Source organism: Ostrea edulis, chromosome 1 (assembly GCF_947568905.1).
Source record: "Ostrea edulis chromosome 1, xbOstEdul1.1, whole genome shotgun sequence".
Lineage (NCBI taxonomy): Eukaryota > Metazoa > Mollusca > Bivalvia > Ostreida > Ostreidae > Ostrea > Ostrea edulis.
Window position 1 is genome coordinate 96,556,091 of NC_079164.1, and position 22,917 is coordinate 96,579,007.

Below are 22,917 nucleotides of genomic sequence, written 5' to 3' on the forward strand. Positions count from 1 at the left end.
ACGTCTTTGTCCAAGTTCTTGTTTGAAAAGGTACAAGGACAAATTCTACTGATTTTTTTTATGGCAAAGTCATTGTGCCGACAAAAAATATTCACGTCTTATCCCTCATACCTTCCTTCGAAAATTGAAAAAAAAAACACCAAACAGTCCAAATCCTCTCTTAAACGGCACAAAACACCCTAATGCAGTGTTATTTACAAGCCGTTAATGTGATAATTGGTTGGGTTTTTTTGTCAATTAAATCTAATCTATTTATGAAATGACTAACAACTGTTTTCAAATCTTCTCGCTCGAGATCGCATATGACGTCACAGCTAATGGCGTGTAAAATATCGAAGAAAATATGCATATCGCAAGATTTGAATTTCATTGCTTTCAAACTCGAAAACTACACAGACTGTTTCATTTAAAACACATGTAAAGTAGTTTTAGGCATGAAATGAATTAATTTTGCTGAAATAATTAAAAAGTTTAGAAACATGTGATGTGTCCTTTAAATCTACTTTATCTGACACCTTGAACCAGCTCTACCAAAGAGTTTTGTACAATGTCATGAAGGCATCCAGAAAGTGGAATGGAGATTGCACACAGTTAACTCTTTGCCAGGACCGGGAAAATCCCGTAAACGTATGGAAGGTGCAGCATTTCAAAATGGGGTTCCGGGTCATGGATGGTGGAATGGCTTCAAAAATTTACAAAGAGTCATCAAGAACCCAGAAAAAAAACCTAGGCATTTCTCGAGTCCGCATGCTAAACTCCACTGTAGTTAACAAATACATGAAGGATCTAGGTAAACAGATCAGCAACCTCAGTCTGCAAGATAAGCTACATTGTATCTGGAACTGTGGCGAAATTGGTGAGCAGTTCCAGCGCACACCTTCCAAAGCAATCGCCGAGAAGGGGACTCGAAACTTGTTATCAAGGTATAAGATCAACGTAGGATCAACATTACCATGATGACGTGTGTCACTGGAGCTGGGCAAAAGATGGGGTCAGTGATTAATGTGAAGGGGAAAACATCAGCTCTTTTTATGGTTTGAGTGTTAGAGATGCACCAATCGGAACCGTTTTCGCTTACCAAGAATACCGTGGGTTGAATGAGGAGTTCGGTGAGCGATGGATTTCCCGAGATAGCAGTTGCCTCTTGAGGTAGCTCACTACACTATAGCTTATACTCTCTATGACTCTACGTCACACGATGGCGATTTAAATGTTTTGTGAAAGTATTTGTATTGATCAATTTGTATGTCTAACATAGTAGCTCAGTGGTTAAAGCACTGGGCTGGTGAAGCGCAGATATCGAGTTCAAATCCGCCAGAGTCTTGTGTTCATATGTGTTGAAATAATCTTTTTGAAATCATGTTTTCATCCAAATATGCATATTTTCTGCCTTTTTATGCGCATATACTTATCATATATCATCATATATTTTATGATTAAATTGATTCGTACTGATTTGAGAAACTATTTCTGGGTGTAGTGAGCCACCTTAAAGGAAATTAGACCACGTGTAGAGGCACCCTATAAAGACTTGACCAGGCTAAATTTTTATCAATCTGGTAAATAATCAGACATTCATTGCGTGGTGTTTCTTGATTAAAATGCTTATTTTTCTAAAGCATGATCAAGGTATGTACGATAAAAAGTGAAAATAATGAAAAGTGATCAATCTCATAACTCCTATAAGCAATAGTAAATAGAGAGTTGGTGAAACACGGACCCCTGGATATACGAGAGGTGGGATCAGGTGCCTAGGAGGAGTAAGCATCCCATGTCGATGGGTCACGCCCTATGTATTGATCAGGTCAAAGGAATCTGTAGTCAAAATCAGTGTGATATCTTGTAAAATGTTATAACTTTACATAACACCATAAAGGACAACGACATATGTATCATTGAAAACAAAACAAGTCACAATTAAACATCAATACCTTGGTTATCATTTCAGATATCTTTATTCTATTTTCATTTTTTCAACATTTATCCTGTGAATTATGAAATATAAAATAAAAAAATCAGATAAAATTACCATGAGGTCTATTTCTATCCGACAAGACTCATATAGGAAATATATACTGGATATCCATTAGTCTTTCCTCAGTAATGTAGTACTTATAAAGTAGTGTAACTGCATTATTACTACAATGTGAACAATGTTCAAGGGATAGAGGCTATATGTCGAAATGATGTGGTCAACATTTCAATGAAAGGTGAAGATAACGAACAATGATCAATCTCGTAACTCCCATAAGCAATAGTAAATAGAGAGTTGGGCAAATACGGACCCCTGGATATAAAAGAGGTGGGATCAGGTGCCTAGGAGGAGTAAGCATCCTCTATCGATCGTGTAGGTGATGTAGATAGGTAGAAGATACATTCATAGTATTGTCATGCTGAGATCAAAGTCGGCGCAATAGTGATATGCTATTGTTCTAAGCCCCTTTCAATAGCTTGATTTAATGGTGTATTCCTCTTGCATTCTTTGATACAGAAGATACGTTATTATATCTCAGTATGAGAATTCTATGCAACGCGTAATCTGATTGGTCTAGACGGTCACATGCCAGGGATAACAAAACTTCATATCTCCCTCTCAAACATCATATTTCCCTATCATATTTACCCCTTGGGCAGCCTCGTGCATTTTCCATAAATTTAACGTCAAGGTAGACGAAGTGTATTGTGACGTCACAATAAGTCCGAGTCATTCTACTTTCATAGTTTGTAAGGCACAAAATATGCGGGTCTCTGATACACAGTTGAATGCATGGTTTTAGTTGATACAGAAAACCCAAGGAAGTTAATCTACATTCAAGGAAAATGGAAATACAAAAACTGGTTATCATTTCACTGTATTTCGTTGTTTGTATCTTCTACCGTAATACGTTGACGGCGCGGTTTTACCATTAGGGCGATCTCAGCCATATAGATGAGCGGACTCCAATTTCAAATACATTTTGTAGTCTTGCTTTGTTTCGGTATAATAAACAATTTATTGCATGAATGATCGGGAGATATGAAGATTTATTCACCCAAGAAAAATCATATTCCCCTCGGGCGTTGCCCTCGGGGAATATGATTTTTCTTGGGTGAATAAATCTTCATATCTCCCTCACTATCATGCAATAAATGTATAATATGGGATGATATTGGCGTTTTTATCTGTAAATATTGATATATATTATACCTGTGACAAGGCACTTATAGTTGATTTATCTATATTACAGACATTTTATTGTTAAGGAGTTCTTTTAAATTTACTTAAATCGAAGAGACTCAATGATTAGGCTAACTGTTTAAACTGTCACGCCGATTTTTCGCCCAAAACAGTGAAGTAAGTGCTTTTCGATGTTATGTCCATCATGGACTGTAAAGTCATCCGGTCACGATAGCCTCGTTATGAGATACGAAATCAGGATTCTGGATCCCGGCACCACGTCAAATCTAAAACATTTAACAAAAGTAGTGACTATTCCTTCGCCAAGCGTTCGGATCAGTAGGGGAAGTCACGGGTCTCTCGGCGATGACCTGAAAAACGGGGGTCTCGCTGACGGTAGACGTTAACATGATTAAGAACCCTAAATTTTACGGCCATAAGCTATATGTATAGGTCGAAATTTGTGAAAATTCACCTAGCAATATTTACTTTTCTACATCAGTGAAACATTCTCTAATGTGAAGTAAACACTATCTATACAAATGTGTTGAATAGTCTGAATTTGAGACTAAATATTATAGAAACTTTCTCCGAAGAATGTGTGCACACAGAACAGATATGGGTCCACACAGAACAGATTTGGGCCCATACTAACATATATGGGTCCACACAGAACAGAATGAATAATAAAATGGGTTCACTCATAAGAATCTACTCAACAAACTTGATTGTATTCTTTTACAGATTTCAGAGAACAGTGCATGCATATCGGTATCAACTTCATCAAAACACTTTCCCAACAAAAACATTGAAATGACCATGAAAAACAACTATCAACTGAATCCCAACATGTTGTGGCAATACTTCGGTGGAAGTGATGGAACGTTTCTTATATACCCAGCTCAACGTTTCAGCTCAAACTGTTATTCCTATGATCCCAGATTTAGGTGTGTATACATGTTATTATAATATGAAGATAATGTGCTGCATTGCACATTCATAAATATGTATGTACTAGTAGATATTTTGTTGGAACCCTGAACTTGTTCTGATATTATACATATAAAATGATAGATTGTTTATTATTTAATACGGATGCTGGTTTATTTACCCTATAGTATCATGTGTATTTGTCAACAAATTGAGGGCAATGGATGATAAATATACCTGTTTGTGAAATACATGGTACATTTGTTTTGTATCCTGCAACATGTAACCATCTTATCTATCATGAAAGATAAAGATGACGAACAGTGATCAATCTGATAACTCCTATCAACAATACAAAGTCATGTAATTTCTTGTATTCCGACTTGCTGCTGCTGAATCTACATATCTACGTTCAATTTCAATGCAATGTCAGGATGAAATTGAAAACTCCGACAATTTTCCAATTTCTTACTCCTGTATGATATACTTCATAGAAAAATCCTATTGCGAATTTGATCTCTTTATCTTTTCTGTTTGGTTGTATACAAGGTTGGGGGTACAAAAGATTAACAAAACAAATATTTTCTAAGGAAATATACATGTAACCAGGGGTCCGTGTTTGCCCAACTATCTATTTTGTATTGCTTATAGGAGTTATGAGATTGATCACTGTTCGTTATCTTCACCTTACATAGAAGCAGTTTGTTTCCATTTAAAAGTATTTGTTTTAATTAACCTCAGCTCTATGTAAGGTAAATGAGACTATGCATGATATGTAAACTTTTATGAACATTTTGTATGTAGCTGAACAGGTGAAGATAACGAACAGTGGTGATTGTTTATATTCCTGGATGAACATATATCGAGCGATAAGTATCCTCGGGGACAGAGTGTCCACCAGCAAAGATACATGTTGCCTGTGTTTCTAAAAATAGAACTTATGCTTGTTTTGACCATCTTTCTCAGGCAGTATTATGTATCCTCTGCGACAAAGAAACCCAAAGACGTGGTTGTGGCGGTTGACATCTCGGGGGTCACGGCAAGTCGTAGTAACTACGAGTCCAAAACACTTTTAATGGTGGCACGTGAGGCCGTGCAATACGTCATTGACACCCTGAATCCAAACGATCGTGTAAGTTCCTTTATGAACTCGTACCTTTCATCAACCATGACCCGGTTAGTAGTTTTCAATGTAACTTGTATGGGTTACTTTTCCTTACGTTTGCAAGTAGTAGGGATACTGTGAAAACTACATCACATCCAAATGATAAAAGTAACTGAATCACCAGAATCAAATCAAATGATGCTCTATTTATTTTAGTTCTATCAGGTTTATCATTGTATCAAACCTCCATAATTTACATGTAAATCAAATTAAGATGTTTCAAACGTATTCGACTTAAAATGATGAAAAACAAACTGCAAACCAGAGATTAGAAAACATTTCCATAGCAGTGGTGGAGGAATTAAGAAAACATAAAACTCATTTACTTTAGAAAAATATATATATATATATATATATATATATATATATATATAGTACCTAGATTTTATGTGTGGATCATTTATATGAATTCAGCTGTTGACAGTAAAAAAAAATACATAAATTGATAAAACCTCCTAAATTCAGAATGATGACATGAAAAATACATACGATATGTTGACAACAATTGGTTATCTATAAGTGTAAAAACATCGAGCTCAGGTTTTCACAACTACAATATTATATCATATGGTAACATACAACCGAACCTTAAATTCGTCATTTGGTCAAATGCTCTCTGACATACCGATTGTTAGTCCGTTCCTGGCACACTGATTTTGACTAGGGATAACTCCGTTTACCTGATTAAGATATAGGGCTCACGGCGTTTGTGACCGGTCGACAGGTGATGCTTACCTGATCCGACCTCTGATATATCCAGGGGTCCATGTTTACCCAACTCTCAATTTTGTATTGCTTATAGGATTATGAGATTGATTATTGTTCGTTATTTTCACCTTTCATGTATCATGCCATAAATTCTAAATTTTTTGTTAAATACAAATGTTTGCCAAGTTTTTCTTTAACCCCACTCCACCCCGAGTATATCTCGAAGAATATTGCATTATAATGTCTGGAAAGACAATATATCTAAGTTATAAAAGTGAAGCTTGTAAAAACCTGGGATCAATGTTTTTTAAAACTGATAAATAGCCAATTCATGTCAAAATATCGTATGTATTCTTGATGTCATAATTCTGAATTTAGGTTTTATCAAATTGAAAATAACGCTTGGGTTGCATTGAGGTTATCGAATCTTTAAACACTTCTGTCATTCTGAGGGACAAATAGAACATTTCCTTCCCATGAAAATCAAATAAATTCAATAAGAAAGTATATGTTTATGCTTACAGGGTTTTAATTTAAATTTACTGCGTTTGGAAGGTTGTTTTACTTAAAACATTTTTGTTATTCGCTTTTATAAAGGAGAACGTCCACTTGTAGTGAAAACGTTACCTGTAGGTGTCCAATAAGTTGACAATTGCTGTCCATTATTTTAAAGAATGGACAGATACCGTCCGTTCTTAAAAATAATGGACAGTAATTGTCAACTTATTGGACAGTGCCAGGTAAACCCAATAACTTATTAGGCATCTACAGGTAGCCTGAAAATAAGAGAAAGACAATACCTTTGTCAAAGAGATACAAATTTAATTCTAAATTTTATACAAGAATCAACACAGATATCGGAAAAATCACTGAAACACTTAAAACGACATTTGCTCTTAGTAGAAATATCTGGTTCAACTTTAAGATTAACATTTTTTAAAAATCCATTGGCCATTATTATATCGCATCAAAACTTAAATGATACTGTATTTGAATTTCGTTGTATTCAGAGGCACATTCCGAAACTTCTTCACAACACTTTATGTTTTCTTTATTAACATATCCTAATTCTGAATTATTATTTTCGCTTTCATGAATCATTTCATTTCACGAAATGGGCGTATTGAGTTCTTTTTGTTGGCGATAATTATTTCCTCATCCAAATATTCGAAAACACAATGCTTTTCAAATTAAAATTTGGCTCTAAAACTTTCTCATCTTCCATATCCAGAATATAACACTCGTTAAGATAATATTTGCAGTACTTTCATTAAAATCCTTAAATTTTGATTGTGCGATGAAAATGCTCTCCCCATCAGAGGAAGACATGTTGATATGGCTCAGTGCTATAGAGTGAGTGAATATAAAACATGCAATACAAAACTATTTACCTGACACTGTCCAATAAGTGAACAAACGAAACAGACTTCTACACAAGACTGGTTTTATTGTCAGGCTATTCAAAAATAGCTTTATTCATATTTATCATTGTCAATGGGTTTACCAGAGACTGTCCATTCTTAGAACAAAAGATGTAATGTTTCAAGTAGGATATAAGCCTCAAACGTTCCATTCTGTGAGAGAAAGAACTGATATCGGCCCTACAACAGTGTTTGGCTTATATCCTTTACATTATGCTTCATTTACTGTGTCGACAAGGAAATATAAATTGACCACAAGAACTATACTTATGTAAGTTATTTACACGTGATCAAGATAACATTTAGAGTCTATGGCTTAATGCAGTACCTGAATTAATCGTTGTGTATAGTCCAATACATCTTTTGAAATAAACGCTATTTGTTACGAATTCCACAATACCAATGTTTTGTTTAGATTGGATTAGTAGCGTTTAATGAACAAGCCATGAAACCCACCTCCTGTCATGGTAGCCAGCTAGCAAAGGCAACTACCACCAACAAAGACGCTCTAAAAGACTTCACCAAGGAATGGACGTCCATAAAGCAGTCCAACTATGGAGAAGGAATTCAAGCAGCTTTTTCATATTTCGATCAACAAGAAATAGAAACATACGGGGATGCCAGAGGTAAAAAGGATTCAAAGTAAATTGATTGGTTTAGTTTTATACTGTTTAGCATCCCCATCGAGAATTTGTCATTCTTATGGAGACATCACCATTCCCGATCAAAGGCTGCACATTTTTGGGCTATGCTCGGCACTTACGGCCTTTGAGCAGGGAGGGATCTTTATCGTGTCACACCTGCTGTGACATGGGGCCTTGTTTTGTGCTTTCATCCAAAGTACCGCCCCAATTAGTCGCCTTTTACGACAAGCAAGGGGTACTACTATTCTAACCCGGATCCCCACGGGATCAAACTAAATTGAAAGACTCCCGTAAAATGTAGCTAACTATCACATCAAAGCTGTCACTTATTCATCATCAAGGTCACAATGTAGTGATGTTTAAAGCAATACAAGGTGCAACTGACAATAATTCCAATGCTATCTATTACAATTGTTTTGATTGGACAAAAATAAATCTAAACGAGAATTTACACATCAATAAATCCAAAAACGCTATGTATACATACGCGTATGAAAAACAAATAACATAGTGCGGGGAAACTATTTAAATTGAATCAAACATTCTTTTTGAAGACTTTGTCGATGTGTAAACTCTGGACATTTTACTCACAAACTTAAGATAAAAGTGATTTGTACTTTTATTCAGTTTGTAAGTAAAATATCCAGAGTTTACACATCGATAATTTTTTTCAAAAAGAATGTTTAATCCTATGGTATTTTTCAACTATCCACAAATTAACTCCTATCGGTATAACTAATATAATCTCCAAGATTTGAAGAAAATTTCAGGAAAAAGAACAAGGGAATATTGTTTTTAAAAGAGCATACCTACAATGAGAGTTTCGTGTAAACCGCTATTGCGTCGTGTACACAGACATGGGAACGATGATTGCCGAGGAAAATCGGGTTGCTGAAACCGATATGATCAGGTTTTCCAACAGTCTGTTGGATTCCCCATGGGCACAAATTGTGTTACTTTGTTAGCTGACTTGTTTTTATATTCCCATGAAGCAGAATTTATTCAAAAACTTCTACATGAGAAGAAAAAAGCTCTTGCAGTGGCCTTCAATTTGACATTTAGATCTATCGACGACGTATTATCTATTAAGAATAATAATTTTCATTTATATCTCGATTCAATATATCTCAGTGAACTCGAATAAACGACACCACAGAGTCGTCCACTTCTACTTCATACTTAGATATTTTATTTGAAGTAGATATTAACGGCAAACGAACAACTCAACGTTATGACAAACATGATGATTTCAGCTTCTCTATTGTCAACTTCCCATATTTATGTAGCAATATTCCATTATAACCTGCATATGGTTGATGGTGCATGGTGTTCCAACAGTCTCGTTTAAAGTCAGCATTTCGCAAATTCTATGGTCGGTATAACGATCTAGTTTGCCAACACAACCTATCATGTGGTCAAATACTGTAGAAGTTATGAGATAGATCACTGTTCGTTATCTTCACCTTTCACAAAGGCGGAAACTGACGTGAGTAACTGCACGTTTCGTTTGTTTTAAAATATTACAGCGTTTCATGAAAGGTGAAGATAACGAACAGTGAATAACAAGAAGTACAATAAGTGTTAGAAAGGAATAATTACGCAAATGTGCCACTCAAATGAAGTTTTGATAGTAAATTTTCTATAAAATTGGCATGTTAAATTGTTTCCAAATCTGACACGTGCGGTGTGCCCCTCTTTTGCTTTTTTCCGAACTGGTGTCTTACGAGGTCAATGCAGGAATACCAGACGGGATGACAATGATTCCTGAATCGACATTTCCTGCTGATTTATTGCTTCAGATTTACTGATTATATTAAATTGAATATATTCATTCACAAATATGTTTAATATTTGTTCTTTTATATCTCAATTTATTTACCGTCAGTTACAGCTTGTATTGTTTTAAATATAATATTGACTGGTATATTATAAATGTGTTATTGAGAATGTGTATCACTGTATTTTCAGAATCTCTCATTTTGTTTTTGGCCGCCGGAGATAACGCTGGCGGTGATCCAGTAGATATAATCAAGACTGAAAACGAGGCTCGTAATAATTCAGTGACCATTCTGACATATTCTTTCGGTCAAGGTAAAGATACCTCATAATAATATCGCGGTTTTGTTTAGTTTTTTTTTTACCCTTATTACTGTTGATGTGCATTTTGGTTTATATTTCAAGCCTAAAATATGAAACGTTTGATAAAGAGTTATGAAATCATTTTAGGGATGAGTAGCCATTGGAGAGAGGTTCTACGAAATATGAGTAAACAAGTAAAGAACGAAGCTTCATTTGGAACAGTTAAGGTAAACTTCATTGACATAGTTTCGGTGTTGATCGAATGTAAATTCATGTCTTTTGTCTTCTGGTCACCCTTTCACAAAAATCTCATTGTGTAGACGGATGTGTGTAACGCTATATTCCAGTAAGGGAATAATGTACCTCGAAGACATAGGAGAAAGAGGGACATGTTCCCCCTCTCAAGGTGGGGGAGGGGTACAACCATATTTCTGTCTCCACTTTCCGAATAATATCAGTTGTATAATTATCATTAAAATTGAACTAAGCATAACTAACGGGGGTTTTGTTATCAGTATAGTTGGTTTTCTTGAAGTTTATTTTTTCTTCATCTTGCATCTTATTTCGTTTCCGAACTGACCTTTCAATGAACTTAGTGTACAGGTGCCTGTAGACATGAACATGATCGCAAATAAAATATACAATTCCTGAACTTTACTCCTTCTTTTGTACCACCTAGGGGTTGCTTGTAACCGTTCTCCAGGGTGCTTTACAGGTTTACTAGTTTTTATTATACCCGCACTTTCTAAAGAAAGTTCGGGTATATTATTTCTATCCCGGTCCGTCCGTCCGTCCGTCCGTCTGTCCCGGTTGTTGTCACTAAAACTGTGTCCACATTTACAGCGCAATCCAAATGATATTCTAGGAGCTGAATAGCAAAGTCCTGTAGATGTGCAATAAGGTTTCAGAATGTTCATATTGGCCCCAGGGGGCAAATAGGGCCTGAAAAATGACATTTTCTAACATAAAGCTTGTCACTTAAACTCCATCTACATCTGTAGAAGCAGTCACATGATATTCTAGGAGCTGAATAGTAATGTCCTGTAGATGTGCAATAAGGTTTCGGAATTTTCATATTGGCCCCCAGGGGGCAAATAAGGGCCGAAAAATGACGTTTTCTATCACAAGCTTGTCACTTAAACTCCATCTACATCTTTAGGAATAGTCACATGATATTTAGGGAGCTGAATAGTAATGTCCTGTAGATGTGCAATAAGGTTTTGGAATTTTCATATTGGCCCCAGGGGGCAAATAGGGGCCGAAAAATGACGTTTTCTATCATAAAGCTCCATCTACATCTTTAGGAGTAGTCACATGATATTCTAGGATTGTTGACCTTGAATGACCTTGAAAGTGGGTCAAGGTCAAAGGTCAAGATCACTCTCCTCCACACATTCTTAGGTGGTTGACCTTTTAAAATGGGGTCAAGGTCAAAAGTCAAGGTCACTCTTCAAGATGTGGGTCTCCACAAGCGACGCAAGATTGAGTATGCACGTCATTCCAAAGGAAGTCTATATCCCCTTCCTTCACGGGATTCAGCATGATAGCTGTCTGCACCAAGTACTTGCGAGACACAGATAGATGACTGACACTCTACGCATAACTTGGAAAACAGTCTCCATGGGAAAGCCCTGTCAATGTCAGGGAGGACTGCATAAACCAACCAAGTGCCAATTTACATATCTACCCAATGTTCAAAAGTAGGACACTGGTACTGATCTTTAAGTAATACACAAAACTGACACTCTACACAAACTGATAACAGCCCCCCCCCCCCCCAAAGAAAATTAAAAATTAAAACAAATACACATACATGATACACAGAAATAGTTAAACATGTACATTTCACCTTCTGTAATATTGTAAACCAATAAATGAATAAAAAATAATTCAAAAAAAAGAAAGAAAAAGAAATGATAAATAAAATAAATGAACAAACCAGACTTGCCTGATCAGGAATGATGCAATATCCTCGTTTCAGACTCTATACTCAGGAAACAATTTCTTTGTGCCTTTGCTCAGCCTCTCAAATCCAAGTGAACTCACTGAAATGACATCCACGTCCACACATGTACACAAATCATCCAACGAGGAAATGCGCAGCTTCCCCTCCTGTCGTCCGTTTACTGCATCCTCAAAAGTGAAAGTAGAAATCCCCGCCAACCAACTTTCTCACATGTCACTGTTTCGGATCCTATAAAAAGCCACTTTATCAATGTACAATGATCACCATCATGCATTCAAACACAAATAAACATCATTGATATCATTCATATTATTATACCCGCACTTTCTAAAGAAAGTTCGGGTATATTGTTTTTATCCCGGTCCGTCCGTCCGTCCGTCTGTCTGTCCCGGTTGTTGTCACTAAAACTGTGTCCACATTTACAGCGCAATCCAAATGATATTCTAGGAGCTGAATAGCAAAGTCCTGTAGATGTGCAATAAGGTTTCAGAATGTTCATATTGGCCCCAGGGGGCAAATAGGGCCTGAAAAATGACATTTTCTAACATAAAGCTTGTCACTTAAACTCCATCTACATCTGTATGAGCAGTCACATGATATTCTAGGAGCTGAATAGTAATGTCCTGTAGATGTGCAATAAGGTTTCGGAATTTTCATATTGGCCCCAGGGGGCAAATAGGGGCCGAAAAATGACGTTTTCTATCACAAAGCTTGTCACTTTAACTCCATCTACATCTTTAGGAATAGTCACATGATATTCAAGGAGCTGAATAGTAATGTCCTGTAGATGTGCAATAAGGTTTCAGAATTTTCATATTGGCCCCAGGGGGCAAATAGGGGCCGAAAAATGACGTTTTCTATCATAAAGCTCCATCTACATCTTTAGGAGTAGTCACATGATATTCTAGGATTGTTGACCTTGAAAGTGGGTCAAGGTCAAAGGTCAAGATCACTTGCTCCTCCACAAATTCTTAGGTGGTTGACCTTTAAAAATGGGGTCAAGGTCAAAAGTCAAGGTCACTCTTCAAGATGTGGGTCTCCACAAGCGACGCAAGATTGAGTATGTACGTCATTCCAAAGGAAGTCTATATCCCCTTCCTTCACGGGATTTAGCATGATAGCTGTCTGCACCAAGTACTTGCGAGACACAGATAGATGACTGACACTCTACGCATAACTTGGAAAACAGTCTCCATGGGAAAGCCCTGTCAATGTCAGGGAGGACTGCATAAACCAACCAAGTGCCAATTTACATATCTGCCCAATGTTCAACACTAGGACACTGGTACTGATCTTTAAGCAATACACAAAACTGACACTCTACACAAACTGATAACAGCCCCCCCCCCCCCAAGAAAATTAAAAATTAAAACAAATACACATACATGATACACAGAAATAGTTAAACATGTACATTTCACCTTCTGTAATATTGTAAACCAATAAATGAATAAAAATTAATTTAAAAAAAGAGAAAAGAAATGATAAATAAAACTAGTTCTAATTGTAACGGGGACCGTTACATATGTTCCCCAAACCTCCCCCAATTAAAAAGTGATGTCCTTGTGAATCTATAGGAAAAAATCATTTTATTTTAGCCTTTAATTACATGTAGTACGTTCAATATGGTCATTTCAGTACCAAGAAATGAAAGAAAGCGTTGCACGTGCATACACGCGCACGTGTGTATGATTCCGAATTTTTGTTGATGTCGTTCAACAGGCATTTGTATCATATACCCACAGTATGAATTTCATAACGTTTCCACCAAATATAAGGAAGTTATAGCGATTTTAAAATCGTCCAATCAGAAATCAGCACACGTGCATAGCAGTAATTTTAACCACAGCAATTTGTAAGGAGTACCAAGATACATCTAAACCCCTAATATGAATAGAATTTGATGAAAAACAAAAACGTTATCGTCCTTTAAAAATTGAACATTTAAAAAACGTTGCACGCGCATGCGCGTGTGTGTTGGCATTTTTTGTTACACCAACATATAGATACACATATTGTCTACATATGCTGTGAATATCATCTCATTCGCTTCATAAATAAGATAGTTACAAACGTTTTAGCATTATCCAATCAAAATGAAGCGCACGTGCATGCGCGTGCAAATTGGTAATTTTGACCATGTAAATCAGTTAAGGGTCTCAATATCTACCTATGATATGAATTTCAAGCCATTTCAATGAACAACAAAAAAGTTAGACTGATTCCAAAGTTAGCGTACAAATTTTGTAATGCGCGTGCACGCGCATGCGTGCGCGTGCTGGCAAAATAACTATTATTTTTCATATGTACAAATGATATACTATCATCCTATTTAGGTTTTATATCGCTTCCTTCAATATTCTGATTTTCCATTTTTTGTACCAAAATTGCAATGCACGTGCGCGCGCGTGCATGCACGTGCAAACAAAATGACTATCACTATGCACATCTACAAACGCTATACTATCATCCTGGAAAGTTTCATATCGATCCCTTTTGTAGTTTCTGAGAACACTACCGGACAAAAAAGTACCGGAGAAAAAGAATAATAATAATAATAATAACTAGTTCTAATTGTAACGGGGACCGTTACATATGTTCCCCAAACCTCCCCCAATTAAAAAGTGATGTCCTTGTGAATCTATAGGAAAAAATCATTTTATTGTAGCCTTTAATTACATGTAGTACGTTCAATGTGGTCATTTCAGTACCAAGAAATGAAAGAAAGCGTTGCACGTGCATACACGCGCACGCGTGTATGATTCCGAATTTTTGTTGATGTCGTTCAACAGGCATTTGTATCATATACCCACAGTATGAATTTCATAACGTTTTCACCAAATATAAGGAAGTTATAGCGATTTTAAAATCGTCCAATCAGAAATCAGCACACGTGCATGCACGTGCTGAGCAGTAATTCTAACCACAGCAATTTGTAAGGAGTACCAAGATACATCTAAACCCCTAATATGAATAGAATTTGATGAAAAACAAAAACGTTATCGTCCTTTAAAAATTGAACATTTAAAAAACGTTGCACGCGCATGCGCGTGTACGTTGGCATTTTTTGTTACACCAACATATAGATACACATATTGTCTACATATGCTGTGAATATCATCTCATTCGCTTCATAAATAAGATAGTTACAAACGTTTTAGCATTATCCAATCAAAATGAAGCGCACGTGCATGCGCGTGCAAATTGGTAATTTTGACCATGCAAATCAGTTAAGGGTCTCAATATCTACCTATGATATGAATTTCAAGCCATTTCAATGAACAACAAAAAAGTTAGACTGATTCGAAAGTTAGTGTACAAATTTTGTAATGCGCGTGCACGCGCATGCGTGCGCGTGCTGGCAAAATAACTATTATTTTTCATATGTACAAATGATATACTATCATCCTATTTAGGTTTTATATCGCTTCCTTTAATATTCTGATTTTCCATTTTTTGTACCAAAATTGCAATGCACGTGCGCGTGCGTGCATGCACGTGCAAACAAAATGACTATCACTATGCACATCTACAAACGCTATACTATCATCCTGGAAAGTTTCATATCGATCCCTTTTGTAGTTTCTGAGAACACTACCGGACAAAAAAGTACCGGAGAAAAAGAATAATAATAATAATAATAATAATAATAATAAGAAACAGAGTAAAAACAATATGTTCCCAAACTTTGTTTGGGGAACATAACTAGTTCTAATTGTAACGGGGACCGTTACAGATGTTCCCCAAACCTCCCCCAATTAAAAAATGATGTCCTTGTGAATCTATAGCAAAAAATCATTTTATTTTAGCCTTTAATTACATGTAGTACGTTCAATATGGTCATTCCAGTACCAAGAAATGAAAGAAAGCGTTGCACGTGGATACACGCGCACGCGTGTATGATTCCGAATTTTTGTTGATGTCGTTCAACAGGCATTTGTATCATATACCCACAGTATGAATTTCATAACGTTTCCACCAAATATAAGGAAGTTATAGCGATTTTAAAATCGTCCAATCAGAAATCAGCACACGTGCATGCACGTGCTGAGCAGTAATTCTAACCACAGCAATTTGTAAGGAGTACCAAGATACATCTAAACCCCTAATATGAATAGAATTTGATGAAAAACAAAAACGTTATCGTCCTTTAAACAAGTTAGACTGATTCCAAAGTTAGCGTACAAATTTTGTAATGCGCGTGGACGCGCATGCGTGCGCGTGCTGGCAAAATAACTATTATTTTTCATATGTACAAATGATATACTATCATCCTATTTAGGTTTTATATCGCTTCCTTCAATATTCTGATTTTCCATTTTGCTGGCAAAATAACTATTATTTTTCATATGTACAAATGATATACTATCATCCTATTTAGGTTTTATATCGCTTCCTTCAATATTCTGATTTTCCATTTTTTGTACCAAAATTGCAATGCACGTGCGTGCGCGTGCAAACAAAATAACTATCACTATGCACATCTACAAACGCTATACTATCATCCTGGAAAGTTTCATATCGATCCCTTTTGTAGTTTCTGAGAACACTACCGGACAAAAAAGTACCGGAGAAAAAGAATAATAATAATAATAATAATAATAAGAAACAGAGTAAAAACAATATGTTCCCAAACTTTGTTTGGGGAACATAATAAGAAACAGAGTAAAAACAATATGTTCCCAAACTTTGTTTGGGGAACATAATAAATGAACAAGCCAGACTTGCCTGATCAGGAATGATGCAATATCCTCGGTTCAGACTCTATACTCAGGAAACAATTTCTTTGTGCCTTTGCTCAGCCTCTCAAATCCAAGTGAACTCACTGAAATGACATCCACGTCCACACATGTACACAAATCATCCAACGAGGAAATGCGCAGCTTCCCCTCCTGTCGTCCGTTTACTGCATCCTCAAAAGTGAAAGTAGAAATCCCCGCCAACCAACTTTCTCACATGTCACTGTTTCGGATCCTATAAAAAGCCACTTTATCAATGCACAATGATCACCATCATGCATTCAAACACAAATAAACAACATTGATATCATTCAAACTCCATTATTTCTTCTATTTATATCATCTAGTATTCAACCCTGGTCACATTACCTTCGTAAATATTTTGCTCACAAAAAACGTTAGCTGGGTCAAATGATCATAGTTATATTTAGAGAGGGGAAAAGTGGAATATGACGATGTCTGATCATCAACTAAAAATTAAACTTGTCGTAAAAATTACACACTGAAGTAACTACGACGAGTTACAGAAAACCTGGATTTTCAAGTTACTGCCGAATTCTACCTCTTGTGAAGTATATCTTGTACAGAAGCGGATGTAGGAATTTTTGAAGTGGAGGGGGGGGGGGGTGTCCAGCACTTGATCGTTTAGATACTTTTCACAACGTCTATCCGCTATCTATTTCTGATATTGCAAAGAAATGAAGAGAGAGAGAGAGAGAGAGAGAGAGAGAGAGAGAGAGAGAGAGAGAGAGAGAGAGAGAGGTTACTCCCAGTAGGCTGGGGGCGGCCTAGGCCCCCAGAAGCTGTAGGGTAAATGGTGCAACTCCTGCATTCTGTCCTGCATTCTGAACATTTCCTGGCACTTCCTTTTCACTTTCAAATTGTCTACTTCTTAAACAAAATTTTTTATGTTACATATACAAATGTATTTTTTAAGAATTCTTTTTAAAAATGATACTTGTATCTGACGAAAATATCGTAAATATATTATCAGTGTGTTGCCTTATTTATCCTAGAGTTGAATGATAATTATAATAGTGTTGATAAATTTGAATGAAGCAGTTAGTAGTACATATACATGTAAATATCTACCGTTCATATCATTTGGACTCAAAGTCTCGTTAAAATTGAATATTTCTTAAACTTTTTGGTTCTCCAAAGGTGAGGGGGGGGGGGGGTCCAGACGCCCTGGACCCCCCCCCCCCCCCTTCTGGATCCGCCCATGTCGTATGTGTTGTTTCTGCTAGGAACTTTCATTTGCGATTACAGACACTTGCCCTTTAAAACCATCCCAATGCGAAGTAATATGACCCCCGTCGGTTTTATTGACAACGCAATTTCTTTCTTTTGAAATGGGAAAGAAGTTCGAGTTATTCTCTCTCTCTCTCTCTCTCTCTCTCTCTCTCTCTCTCTCTGGTAGGCAGTCGAAACGGTATGTAGTGAAAATGTAAGTTTAAACGATGAATTCAGTCATGTTTTGAAGATTTGGTATATCGAGGTTTGGCTTTAAGTACGTACTTTGTTTTAATAGCGTTAGGCCTAGTTGTCAAATTACTGAGTCAACTTCTTCATCCCCTTTTGGAACTGAGAATGCAATGACGTAGCCAAATCACACTGTGGCTTCTTTGCTAGTTAAACATTATAGGATTCAGCGATATAAAAAAGGGGGTCCAGGAATCTAAAAAAAGAAGGAAAAAAATGAATCGATAAAAATAAATTTACGTGTATCACCCAGTGCTAGTTCATATTTTATTCAACTTGTACATTAAAAATAATTGCCTACAAATATTAGCAGTATCATATTTAAAAAAAACACCAACAACACTACAAAGTTGTCTCACAGAAAGGGGGGGGGTGCCAATCCCCGGATTCCCCTCTGGATCCGCCATTTGGACAGAGAGTACATTTAAAGGCAAACACTTACGTGCGGGTATTACTGTCTCATGACAGCATCTAGTTTTTATTTATTTCTTCCGCTTGATCTGCGCATACAGGTTAAGGAACAGAATAAATTAGTTCCACTGAGGCTTGGACTTTTCGATTATGTGTAGAGGTTACCAGCGTCTTAGACATTTACCCTTTGTGCAATGACCGCTTGGTCCCGAGAAACAAGTTAATGTTACAAGGTTTTTTTTTTGGCACACGGTCTCGTTTAAAGTCCGCATTCGCAAATTCTATGGTCGTTATTATCATCTAGTTCGTCAATACAACCTATCATTAGGTCAAATACTGTCTGACGTGTTTCATACCGATTGTTAGGCCGTTCTTGGCATACTGTTGTTTGGTGTGTTTTTTTCTTGTGGTTTTTTTTTTTATTACAAGGATTGCTCCATATTTCTGATAAGGGATGGGGCTCACGGCGGGTGTGACCGGACGACAGGGATACTTACTCCTCCTAGGCACATGATCCCACCTTTGGTATGTTTTGCCCAATCCTTTATTTTGTATTCCTTATAGGAGCTATGAGATTTATTACAGTTCGTTATCTTCATCTTTCACCCTCTTAACGGTTCCACCTACCTTTCTTGTGGCCGTTCTCAAAATAATTCCATGAAGCAGAGGATCCGTACCTTTCTTCATAATTAGATCGAATATATAACGGTTATATTGGCTAGTTGGACTATGATTCCAGGGTGCTTGATATTTTGTAAAACTGGTAGCTCGACTCAAAGGAATTAATTTGTCAAGAATGGATGTTGCTGTTGATGACGCATCAACCAGAGTATTTGAAATCGTAAACAATGTGATTCGTTTTCCGAGGACACTACTGTTGGATGAAAATGTGAAGATAACTTACAGTTATTGATCCCATAACTCCTATAAGGAATACAAAATTTGGCAAAGAGTTGAAAAAACATGGACCCCTGAATATACCAGAGGTGAGATCAGGTGCCAAAGAGGAGAAAGCACTCCCTATCGATTGGTCACACCCGCCGTGAGTCGTATATCTTGATCAGCCACACGGAGTACGCCATAGTCAACATCAGTGTATAAAGAGCGGCCTAACAGTAGGTATGAAACCTGTCATATAGCATTTGATCTAATGGCAGGTTGTATTGACAATCTACATCGTTATAACGATTTGCGAAATGCTGACTTTAAACGAGACTGTTGAAACCCCTGTGACATCACAGTGGGTCAAATCACAAACTTTTTTTTAACGTCTTTGGTTTGATGCGGCCATGACACGATTGTGAATCGAACTCACGCGCTCCAGATTATTTGAGACGTCATCAGCTGTGTGTGAAAAGCGCCACAAATATTGACCTCGGTACAGTAATCGAGGCTCATAAAGTGAAAGTTTTTATCGTGACAATATGCTGTATACAGGGAAATATTCGTCCCGTTTCATTTTCGTCCCTTTCGCCCTCGTTGTCACTGGGCGAATTTAAGAGTGGGCGAAATTGTTTTCTCTCATAACTCTCTTTTAACACAAGTATGCCTGGAACGAATTTAAAACGGGAAGCAACTGTCTGCAATGTAGAAAGGTGAAAATAACCCTGTATACCATAGTACGCTTTCAAAGTATTGTTCGCAAGACTCATGACTCTCATTTCTAATGCCAGGCGCTTGGCATATTACTATGTTATAAAAGGTCGTGGCAAACTGTCTCTGGATGACATTTTTAGGAGAATCTTTGTAAATATCCCACTTATCAAAAGTTCAAGATATATGTATCTATCTTTAAGTGGGAGACGAAAACAGACATTCATTAGACCTTATTCAATATTGTCAAAGATCTTTCTCTACATATTACAGGAAGGAACTTACCTTCACGTTCAAAATGACTCATCGCTTCGCTCTGTGATGGCTTCCTATTACCTAGACCTTTCCAGCACCAACCTAGGAGACGATCCTGTCTTCTCTGTTCCATACGTAGATAGGCGATCCACGAAAACTGGTACAGAAATTTAAAAATCCTCTGTAGATGAAATTCCTAATACATTTCGTTAATGTAATTACGAAATTTAACTTAAATTCTTTGTTTGATACATGTATCATGTATCAAACGAAAACTTGGACGGAAAACCTCGTCAATGCGCGTAGCACATAGATAAAAAAAATTCCCGTCCAAATACATGCATAAAAAAGAATTATAAGTTTTATTTCTTATCATTTAATTATGTTTTGAAATAAACATATAATTTTTCCCATCAAAAAGCTTGAATTAACGTTTTTGAAAGGGCGCGTGGGAATACATATATGTAGCAATGAAATCAACAACACAATGGTTGTGGGTGCAAGTCAGGTACAGTTACTATGCAGAATTAATTGGATTAATTTGTGACAGTTTCAATATAAACAACGACAGAACACATTGATCAAAACACCCTTAAAGTTGATAACAATTGAATAAGCAAAATTGTGTTTTGGCGTGTTTGTCATGGCCACGCATTTAATAGAAATAAAATACATCAGGAAAATACAAATAATGAACAAATGTATGCGCCGATGAGAAATATTTGGCAGCATAAACATTCAGCAATAGAAGTACCATCTTGATCCAGGGGGCCTGGAAAAAACAGTACCCCCAGGAGACAGCAATCTATGCAAAATTATGCCAAATGGGTCACGGGACGTCGTCCCAAGACCCATCCGCCACAACCTAGGTGGGAGGCAATTTTGCAGCCCCGAAACAAATACATAACTACTTTGGATACAGATGGTATCAATAATATATATAAATACGGAAACACAGCTGGTGCTTCCATACTAAATTTGAAAAGCAGATAATTTTGGTACAGATGGTACCACTCCATATGTAGATTTTGGTACAGATGGTACCCCTTTATGCATACAGATATATTTTGGTACATATGGTACCCCTTTATACATATAGATATATTTTGGTACAGATGGTACCCCTTTATACATATAGATATATTTTGGTACAGATGGTACCCCTCTATACATATAGATATATTTTGGTACAGATGGTACCCCTTTATACATACAGATATATTTTGGTACAGTACCCCTCTATACATATAGATATATTTTGGTACAGATGGTACCCCTCTATACATATAGATATATTTTGGTACAGATGGTACCCCTTTATAGATATAGATATATTTTGGTACAGATGGTACCCCTTTATACATATAGATATATTTTGGTACAGACGGTACCCCTTTATACATATAGATATATTTTGGTACAGATGGTACCCCTCTATATATAAGGATATATTTTGGTACATATGGTACCTCACTCTCTCTCTCTCTCTCTCTCTCTCTCTCTCTCTCTCTCTCTCTCTCTCTATATATATATATATATATATATATATATAAAAGGATACATATGAAAGCGCAGATAACGCTTCAGAACACTGAAGTACAGATGGTAGCACACTGAGTAATTTGTCTGACTGCACAATGATGAAAAACATTAAATTTCTATTTTGCCAATGCAATTTGAATGATAAACTGCACTTGCAAAATGACACACGACAAGCATTGACGATGAAAAAGATGAATTCATTGTGCGTCTGCACCTTTCAAACTACGAAATGGAAAGGAATAATCTAGAAGACATGCGCAGATTAAAGGAAGTGAAAGCTAGTATACCTACTGAACCCGATTTAAATTAATTAAAACAGTAAGAATTTAAATGGAGCTTTGAATATGACCTGCACAAAATAACCAAGTTTATCCACATTGGATAAACCCCATTATATGCCGAATTAAAGGTACAATGATTAAAAGCAAGGTGAAGATAACGAACAGTGATCAATCTCATAACTCCTACAAGCAATACAAAATAGATAGTTGGGCAAACACGGACCCCTGGACACACCAGAGGTGGGATCAGGTACCTAGGAGGAGTAAGCATCCCCTGTTGACCGGTCACACCCGCCGTGAGCCCCATATCCTGATCAGGTAAACGGAGTTATTCGCAGTCAAAGTCAGTGTGCCAAGAACGGATTAACAATCGGTATGAAACACGTCAGACAGCATTTGACCCAATGCGAGGTTGTATTGACGAACTAGATCGTTATAACGACCATAGAATTTGCGAAATGCTGACTTCAATCGAGACTGTTGAAATCCCTGTACCATCAACTTGTTTGTCAGTAGCTTACCTCGATTTAAAAACTGACTATAC

General features: G+C 36.7%; 1 pseudogene; it reads left to right on the forward strand.

The window, feature by feature from the left end:
* Positions 1-22,917, forward strand: part of LOC125672294 (VWFA and cache domain-containing protein 1-like) — a 71,249-nt pseudogene that overhangs the window by 16,400 nt on the left and 31,932 nt on the right.